The sequence below is a fragment of the Podarcis pityusensis genome (assembly GCF_964106645.2).
Source record: "Podarcis pityusensis genome assembly, chromosome: 5".
NCBI classification, from domain to species: Eukaryota; Metazoa; Chordata; class Lepidosauria; order Squamata; family Lacertidae; genus Podarcis; species Podarcis pityusensis.
Window position 1 is genome coordinate 30,146,756 of NC_138032.1, and position 10,620 is coordinate 30,157,375.

Below are 10,620 nucleotides of genomic sequence, written 5' to 3' on the forward strand. Positions count from 1 at the left end.
CAAATACATAAAATAATTGTAGGTTGCTTATACAATTCTTTTAAAAAGGCAACCCATGAATAGAAAATGAAATGTTGGCAGTGGCTATCCCAGGAAAACCAGATATACTTAGGACAATGTGAAGGTCCACTTATTTTTTCTTCAGTAACTTGGAGATGAAAAATCCTTCTCAAGATGTGTCTGCACATGTGGAGCACACCTTCCTCTCAAAGAATCCTGGATGCTGTAGTTTGTTAAGGGATGCTAGGAAATGTAACTCTGCAAGGGGTAAATGACAGTGCCCAGAATTCTTTGCAGTGCGAATGTGCTTCAAAGGTGTAGAGCGTATGCTGCCTCAGACATAGGAAGATTTGTGAACAAATTTCGATTATTGATATCAGGAAAAGTGTGGCAACAGAACTGATACAACTTCAACAGCAAAGAAAATACACTGTTGATTGAAAACTGCATTTGATTTTCATTTCAGTATGCTTGTGGCTTTGCAAAAGACTGCATTTAGAGATAGCCTGAGACTCCAGGTTCCGCTTGCATGGTTGCCAAGTTTTTATTTAGCCAACAGAGTACATTTGTGAATCATTATTTTCAATCAGTTATGGTTTTGAAAGGGATATACAAAGGAAAGAGAAGTCCAAATGCTGAAGTTGGCAAAAATAATAATCTAGATTTAATTATGGACATAAAATTCCAGCAGCATCAACATCACTAAACCTTTTAGCGAATGACTGAATTTGATTTGGCGTACAAATTACAGCAACAAAATGGGCAAATCTATGATACTTTTGCTTCTTCAGGTGATAAGAATCATGAAAAATAAGGGCATTTTTTCATTAAAGTTTTGAATGAAAGCACCAGAAGTGTTTTGAAATATTCGCAGGCAAGTTAATTTACTGGTTTGTCTCCATTTCAGAACACAGAATTTAATGAAATTATTATCGCCCCCTGCTGGATACATTGCTGAAGAAGATCCATGTTAATTTGAGATTTAATAATCTCAAAGTTTTGTTGCTCTTTTCAGATAAATTCTGATTTCTTACAGTGCAAACACTTGTAGGCAGAAGCCTATTTCATGTTGATGATTGTGATGGGTTAGCAAGAAATGGTTTGGGTATGAGCTTGCACAGGCAAATGAACACTTTTTCTCTGTGTGTACGCAGAGATTTTGTTGATAGTAGTAATGTATGGCCCACAAATAAACTCCTGCTGCAGTTTGCTTGGGAGATATTGAATATTGCACAGAGAAAAGAACCAGCTGGCCCTATCATGCATGAGTTGGCCCTTTATGTCTAGACTGAGAAATTTTGAGGAAGCAGTTGAAAAAGCACCAGAAACATACAGGTGCATTTTGGCAACACAGTGGTACCTCGGGTTACATACGCTTCAGGCTACAGACTCCTCTAACCCAGAAATAATACCTTGGGTTAAGAACTTTGCTTCAGGATGAGAACAGAAATTGTGCTCCGGCAGCGCGGCAGCAGCAGGAGGCCCCATTAGTTAAAGTGGTGCTTCAGGTTAAGAACAGTTTCAGGTTAAGAATGGACCTCCAGAATGAATTAAGTACTTAACCCGAGGTACCAATGTACAGCTCTCAGCTGAGCTTGTAACTGGAAGTTCTAGACATACCTTCCTCAACCTGGTGCCATCCAAATTCCAGAGGTCAGAGATGATGGGAGTTGTGGTCCAGCAATTTCCAGAAGGCATCAGATTGAGGAAGGCTGTTCTGTACCATGATCATCTGCTCTGTGAGTAGAGAAACTGGTAGCTATTTCCTGAGAAAGGAATTAATGAGCCCCATAATGCTTTTGGGGAGCAATAATATTACTCCAGCAGGGCTTTATAAATGAGAAGGACACTGCTGCGTTCTTAGCCCTGCTGTTCACAGCGGACAGGGTAGAAGCTGGAGGGGTAGACAGATGTTTGCATCAAGCTGGAGCCGGCACAGCAATTCAGGCCTGGCAGGATCTGATACAGTCATGCAATGGCATCAGGGATGGTCCCAATGGCTCCAACAAATCCATTCCAGGGCTTTCTGCTGGTTGCTGCCAGGAGGCCAGCAGCACCTCTGCTCACCTGTTCAACAGGTGGAAATAGGGATCTCTGTACCAGCAGGCAGATGATGGTGGAGGCCCACACAGCTGGCAGAAAGACACCTCTGCCCAATCCAACCAGCATCTGCCCAGAACAAAGAACGTTTGGATTGCTCTGCCAGTATCTTGTGCTGGACAGTTCAGAACTTACTCTCTGATTATAGTCAACCCATAACTTACTATCTGATGTTTTGTATGAAAATAAAAATTTATGAATAATATTCCAGTATTTAAGAAGAAAACAAAACACTTTGCTCTTCAGCAAAATGTCAAATTCCCCTAAAAGCCCAGCCTTCTGTCTCATAAAAATAGGGAATGACATCTAGTTCGCAGTTGTGACTGTTTCTAATATGCTTTCTGTATGGAGCCTTTGCACAAAGCTTTGACTGTATTTGCCATATGGCACTATGCCTTTTTTTAAATAATTGCTTCTCAATACATCATTTTTTTCTATGTTACTATAGGGGACTCAGCAGTTCAGTGCTTTCTGAACTATAACATTCTCAAGTCATCTGAAACATCATTTGTCAATTGTTAATGTTACTTTTAACACTACCTTCACAGCACAATCTTTTCAGATGTTGCCACCTGGAGAAAGTTGCCTTTAACCATGTTTCCATGATTGCTTTGCATTCTGCAACTTGTTTGTTTCTAAATTCAGACAACGATCTTAAGCCTTCTTACCCTGCAAGGCACAATGAAAGTCTTCACTTGGTTACTAAAAGATCTAACTCAATTTTATTTTTCAATTTTATTTTTCAAATTCAGATGAGATTGATTTAGAATCTCTTTGAGCAAGGACGCCTGATAGCTTATTGACAGGGTCATAATTATCTTTCGACACAGAAAGGATGAAAAAGGGATGTATGTGAACAATGAATGACAATCTTGAAAACCTAGATTTATATATGCATGTTTAATAGATTGCATGTTCCTTTTGCTAAGGAAAAATAAAGGATTTCCCACTTTTTGTTTGTTTGTGTACATAAATAATGCATCCCTCTCTTATTCAGTTGCGGAAGCAAATGATGTTGTGTCCATTATTTCACAGTTTGACGCACAGAGATATTGCATGGGCTTTTAAAGTCTGTCTGTGGTACCAAATAATTGCTAATTATTTATAGCTCTTACAGTATAGCTGCAGAATTAAATCTGTATAACAGTTCAGCCTGTTGCTATAACAACTTTATTTTCAAGGACACAGGTGTATAAAGGTACCGGCTGCAGCATCTGTATTAACAACATCAAACAGAATTATGCCTGGTGATGGAAACAACTATATATACAACCTTTTGCTTTGTTCATGGTTATTTTTTCCTTCTGGCTGTCATCAGAACTCGATTTCTAAAGGTTTGGTGCAAACAGCATTCCCTCCCTGCTTCATTTTTATAAGATGTCGGAATGTGAGTCTCATGATCCTTGGTCTGCTTTGCACATTCATGCCCATGATTTGATTTCCCTATACTGGAATATTGCAGATTTGATAACTGACAGCTGAATGTGGAAACTTTCTCCGTTGACAAGCACAGTGCTGCATTTGAGGCAAAAGTCTGCCAGCAGAATGTGATTTCTAATGGCTGTTTCATCTGTTAATGCTATATCTGCAGTGGTCCGCAACTCACAAAGTGGATCAATTATTTGGGGTGATAGCCAAAGCTAGTCCTACTCAGAGTATATCCAGTGAAATTAATGAACATAACTTAGGTCTGTTAATTTCAGTAGGTCTACTCTGAGTAAAATTTGTTGGCTACAACCCTTGATGTTACAGACATCAGGTGATGAGCAAGTCTATGTGGACCAGCTCTTCTTGAAGCCCATCTTGCCACTCATTCTGGAAAAAAATCCATGTGGATCTATTCTACGAACAATTCAACAGTAGCTCCTTTCACACAGAGCTGCCCCAATACATTTTGCTGCCAAAGCTGAAGGACAAGATGGCACCCCATTCCACATTGGAAATTTATTCTTATTATACTATTCTAACACGGGCAGCATGTAAACTGGTTGGGTCCAAAACATGGTTAGCTCTATGCTGGGTGAAGCAATGGTGGCTGTTGCCTTGAAAGAGGTAGTGGGTGTTGTCTTTCCTAAGGAAACCAGCCTTGGACTCCTTGGACTGCAATAACTATGGAATCTCACCCCCTTCTTTGGGAAGTTGTTGGAGAGAGTTGTGGTAGGGCAGCTGCAAGTATTGTTGGATGACACATTTATTCCCTTCTTCGTGTGCCTCCTCCTCGAGAGGTCCGGAGGGTGGCAACACGAGAACGGGCCTTCTCTGCAGTGGCTCCCTGTCTATGGAATGCTCTCCCCAGGGAAGTTCACCTGGTACCTTCATTATACACCTTTAGGCATGAGGCAAAAACGTTCCTTTTTAACAAGGCCATTGGTTGGACATCCTATGCCCTTGTAAAATGTGGCTCTTTTTTGTGAGGGGAGTTGTTATTGGGTTGTTGTTTTTATTTTGATTATATATATTGTTGTCTATGTTTGCTGTCTTTTTTGTGAACCCGCTGTGCACGTGCCTCCAGCGCGCGATTTCCGTTCGCATCCTGGCGCAAAGTTTGCAACCAGGAGCAGCTACTTCCAGGTTAGCAGAGCTCGTAACCCAAAGCGTTCGTAACCAGAAGCATTGTAACCAGAGGTACCACTGTATCTGCATTTAACACCTCAGCTCAGATATATGCACTGGTCTCTCATTTGCTGCTGGGCCAAGTTCAAGGTGTTACTATTAGAATATAAAGCCTTTAACAGCTTAAGAGTAGTTTATTTGTGTGATCGCCTTATTCCATATTACAGATGCCACATAATACTTTTTCTGCACTTGTAAAATATCAATATTTTAGTGTGGTAGCACCTACACATTGGAATCCTTGCCTACTGACACCAGGCAGGTGCCTTCACTGTATTTTTTGTCCAGTTTAAACATTTTTGTTTAAGCAATCCTATCCAGTTCTGCAGAACGTTGACATGTGTCTGTTGATTTTAATAGCTATTTGAAGACTTTTAACATACTGTTAACTGGTTTTTTAATCTATAATTTTAATGCTTAATTTTATATTTTGGTAAACTGCTCAGTGGGTTTCTTACTCTCAAGTGGTATATAAATTTTGTTAAAGAGAAAATAAAAACAGGGAAGTGTCCACTACCACACCTGAGGGCAGCAGCCTAGGTTAGGGAATACAGGGCAGACCACAGGGCACACTCTGTTCTGTCCTTCAACATTTTGCCATCTCTACCTGCCCCCAGCTCCTGCCACCTGAGGCAGGTGTCTCAGTCTGTCTAATAGCACACCTGGCCTTGCCTTCACACATGAAAGAGATGTCATACCATTACTGGAATGGAAGCAGGGTGACAGTACAGAGCATGCCTATTGCTTGGCTCACCCCCAGATGGCAATGTGTAAGTAGCTGCTCATGTGTAGACTTCCAAGTATTCACATCAGTTGATCTTGAGTAGGATTCCCCTATGCAGAAAGTCCAAGTCAACACATGGTGGCCTGGGGGAAAGAACCAACTAAACAGCAAAGCTCTGTCATGTGGTTTCTTCTTTGCATGATTCATGGCTGAAGGGTATTTCTGGAATGAACGCCATCTTGGACTTGCCATGATAATGTGGTGGCATCTGTCTATCTGTTGTTATCCTGGGGACATATATAAAGGAAGGAAGGGTTAATGCATCAGCCACTAAATTAGCAAAGTAGCATATGATAACGTTATTGGCATATCATCATGATCATCAATTAAAATCTTCTCAACTTGCAAAACTGACCCAAAGGGTTGCTTGGGATTATTTTAAAATGAAGCGCATGTAATGTAGCGTTTTTAACACCCAAATAAGAGCTCATTAAGTGCTCCATAATGAAACATGGCAATAGAACAACAGGAGCAGGGTATTTATTATATGAGTCAGGAGAAGCCAGCAGCACTAAGCACTAAGCAGTGTTTCACAGCAGCAGATGGTGTTGTGATGTTTGCAGCAAGAAAGGATGGTTTTGCGCAGGATAAGGAATTCCTTTCCTACTCTGCTGCTGAACACAATAATGCACAAAGGATTGCAGGATACATCACATGGGAAATTTCCCACCCAGGACTTGCTATTTCAACCATAATTTTTTTTAAAAGGGAAACTATTTGACTTAGTAAGACCCCCACGAAAATGTTATTAGCAGAAATGAAAGGACCAGATATTAGAAGCCTGCTCCCATTCTCTAAGAAGCATTTAAAAGAGAATCCTAGTATCTAAAATCTATTATCTTTGCAATGCTAACGTGTTGCATCCGTTGTGATTTCCCCAGGGAAGCCTATGGAAAACTACTTGAAGTCACATCCTATTATCTCAGTTGAGCTACATTAGATTGAATGGTGCCAATCCTCTGGTTCAGTAACTTCTGCTCCAGCAGCTTAAGCTGAACTCAAGTATTTTGCAAGTATGGCGGTGTTATTCCGCTCTGCCACACTTACCCCAACACTCCCTTTGTGATTTATTCTATTTATTTAAAAGATAGAGAGAGCCCACTCAGCATCTATATAAATACCAGGGCAGGGTATATAACATAAATGATAAAATGCATAATAAAACAATAAACTATTGTACACCTGTCTTTATTTCTTTTTTTAAAATGGAAGCTAAAACGACTGAACAGGCTAATCAACCATCGCTGGGACTTTTAACTATTGACAGTGGACCCGGCTTATGACGAAAGTGTATTGCACAATATGACATAATGAGTTTCCCACAGTAGTGGAGCACAGAGATGAGCCTCCTTAGATTTCAAAGATTTGGGAATTATCCTTATCCTCGCACGCCTATTTTTTATTTACCCAAAATCCACAAGGACATACGTTCTCCCCTAGGTAGACCTATATTATCGGGCTCCAGGTCTATTCTGGAACCCATTGCGGAATATTTAGATTCATTTTTGCAACCTTTTGCGAAGGACTCACCTGCAAGACACATCTCACTTCACCAGGGTTATAGAGCACACCAGAGTTACTGATACTATGGTATTAGCTTCTTTAGATGTAGCCTCTCTTTACACAAACATTCCTTTAGATGAGGCACGGTTCATTATTACACAGCCTAAGCACTCTTCCTTCTTAGCTCACTTTTCCAAACCACACATTCTTGATGAATATTGTATTATTTCGATCGATACAATGCTAAGGCTGAAGCAGACCATTTTTGTAGTTTCTGAAGTGCTTAGGTCCATCTACAAAGTTAAATTTAGAAGTGGTCCCTAGTTGTTTTCCAAACCACAATTCCATTACAAGTAAATAATATGTGTGGGGATCTTGGATGTGATCTTTTAGCTCTTTGTGGAAATATTGACTGTGGTGGTTTTTTAAAACAAAAACCCCAGTGTTCACTACTTTTAGTTCAGTGAAACACCTTTAAAAATAAGAGTACTAGGAACCCCCAAAAAATCAATAACTGTGCATTTTTCCTACCTTGCCTGAATGTTCTGTGTATCAGTTTGAAACAAGTATTTTACTGTGTTGCCACCATCACAAAGCTGAGAGGTAGTTAGCAATAAAGCTCAGTCATTTTAGATATATATATAAAATTGTGAGCTGAGCTGATATTTATTAGAACAGAGAGTTCAGTATGTGATTAAAATGACACTGTATTGTAAAAATATGGAACAGGTATGGTTATATATTTCATACAGATAGATTTACTGTTTAAAAAATGAAGATGGTGTTGACTTCTGTGCCGCAGGGGGTTTAAATCAATACCTTCCCTAGGAAGATGATAATTTGGCTGTATGGCCGTACTGAAATTGAATTTAACTCTTTCTTTCTACCTTTAAAATAATTCTAGATAGCAAATGAAGCCAAGGGATCGGAAGGAGGTTTCAAGCAAGCACAAGATTTAGAAGCAAAGCCTATCTTCTGTGAATGTGAAAAAGGCTGTGGTGTAACTGGTTTGTTGCTAATATTCTACTTAATATATTTATTCATTGCATATTTTTTTAAAAAATATTTTTTATACTTTTATTTTGCTTTAAACAAATACAGATAAATATAAACAACCAAAATTACAAAAGAAAAATCCTTAATAATAATAATAATGGAAAAAGCTAAAAAAAACTACAAAAAATATCAAAGTACATGGCATAAAACATAGGTTAGGTAGCCCAAATGGGAAGTCAAGCACAATCTGAGAAAACGAGGCTGCATATTTCCTTGCCTACAGATCTCTAGGTCACTTGATTGAAATACGCAGCAGGCTACTGGAATGATAAGGTCTTTTATACAAGTCCTCAGTAATGGTGAAAAGCAGATACCATTTTGCAGGGACACATACACTGGAAAAGGGCATGATGGATGGAGTTGGTAAAGTGATGGATGGTCATTGTCTAGACTCTAAGACGTGCCTCTGCACACACACCACTTTGAAAAAATTTGATTTTCAAATCACTTCACATCATAGACAAACATATACACTACACACACACACACATTTTATCTATATCTATATCATCTATAAAACATCTTCTGCAGTAACGTTTTCTCATTTCTCTTCCTAGCCAGGAAGCAAGTGGCAATATAGTTGGAACCCTGTCAAATGCCGTTTACATGTACAATTATGATTTTTCTCGAGCCATAATTAATTTTTGTCGTCTGCTTTAATAGCTTGGAGCAAACCAGACATTAGAAGATGCTGAGTCAGCTTCGTTTGCACTTCCTTCATTTCCCACTTTTGCAACCTCTGCATATGTTGTGGAACAGAAAAATCAACTCAATTTGGATAGAGGCAAAAAGATGAGAAAGGATGTGGGCTTTTACTACCTTTCAAATGGATGCTCACAGCTGCTTTTAAGCACATCTTCCCTGCCAAATGAGTTCCATGCACACATTCAATTTGCTGCCGGGGTATAAATAAAAGAACAAAGGCCTCAATTAAGCAAGGCATTGCACAATTATATAATAATATCTCACGGAGACAGGCATGGTGGAGAGTCTGCATTTTAGGGCGAAACAACCTAATTTGCAATTCCTGGATTTGTATGTGGAACGCAGCATAGTTATCAACAGGACTGTGTACTTCCCCAAATTTTGTTCAGTTTTTCTCCAAGGAAATCCATACAAAACTCTCTTTCTTTCTTTTTTTCTTTTTTTGAAGGGAGCAATATGTACACAAATCCGTATTTTTAGGGGAGAATATGAGGAAATCGTATATTTTAATGAGAAATGCCTTTAGTGAGAAATTGTGAACAATTTACCGGGTAAATGCAATTTTTTGTATGGTACCCTCCCCCCCCCCACTCCATAGAAAATGGAACATAATGGGTGGTATGCCACACTAGTCCTACTCAGAGTAGATTCACTGAAGGTACTGGACATGCCTAACTTAGGTTCATTCATTTCAGTGGGTGAACTCTGAATAGGTCTTAGCTGAATACAACCTACTGTCCTGGTTCCCGCATCCAAAACATGACAATGTTCTTATTGCCATGCGGGTAAGGACAAGACCTTTATTAAGGAAGAAAGAGCACAGGATCAGCATCAGGGAAACAGCTACAGTATTACACTCCCAGATCCCAGTCTAGGGGTGAGGCTAAGGTCCACAAGTTCTGGGTCCAAGCACAAGAAGTTCAATTAGTCACAAAAGTGGAAAAGTTGTTCCGCGAGGTGGGGTTGTTTCTTTTGTGTATATAATTTTTATTAAATTTTCTGTTTTACCATTTAAAATACTCATTTCACATTCTTAAGATATCAATGACTTCCATTCTTCTCCTTCCATGGTTCATTTTGCATATCATAAATCCCTGCATATGTTACAGAAACTATACCATTAAGTATTCCATTATTGCTTCCATCAAAACTTGTTTACACTGTTGAATTCAACTTAATGCTGCGTTTTCAGCTGTACACAATTATATTCAATAAACGTTTTCCAATCTCCTTTAAACGTATGTTCTTCTTGTTCTCTTATTCTGCATCTTAAGTCTGCGAGTTGTGCATATTCTGTCAACTTTAGTTGCCATTCTTCTTTAGTTGTTCCACGAGGTTGACGCTCACCCATCAAGTTTTCGCAAGTGTTTCTGTCCCCAAGTATGTGGCAGGTCTGCAAATGGGCACTGTGTCTGAGTCACTGAGTGGGTGTGTCTCTTCCCTTCTCTAAGATGGTGCCTGATTCTGAGAGAAAGCTTTGGACCTGCTCAACCCCCTATCCCAAATCCTGCTTAGCCATTCCAGGCTCCTGTTCAGAGCCCTCTTTAGATTCCAGCAATTCTCTCTTCCCCTTAGGAAGGGAGAGAACTGGAGGTCGTATCGCCATACTAAAACTGGATGGGATCAGATGGAGGGAATGAATGACTTCCATCTCTTCAAACCTCTTCCTCTCTATCTTATTCCTCCTCCAGAGCCTTCCATCCTAGGGCCGAACCCACAAACTCTAAGAGAGTCATGACACCCAACAGATGTATGAGTGAACACGTGAAAAATGACACAGAATGGAAATAGGCAGATCCATCTATTGTTTTATTCAGAAAGTATGGTTTCTTTTCCAGAACAACTTTTCTATCACACCA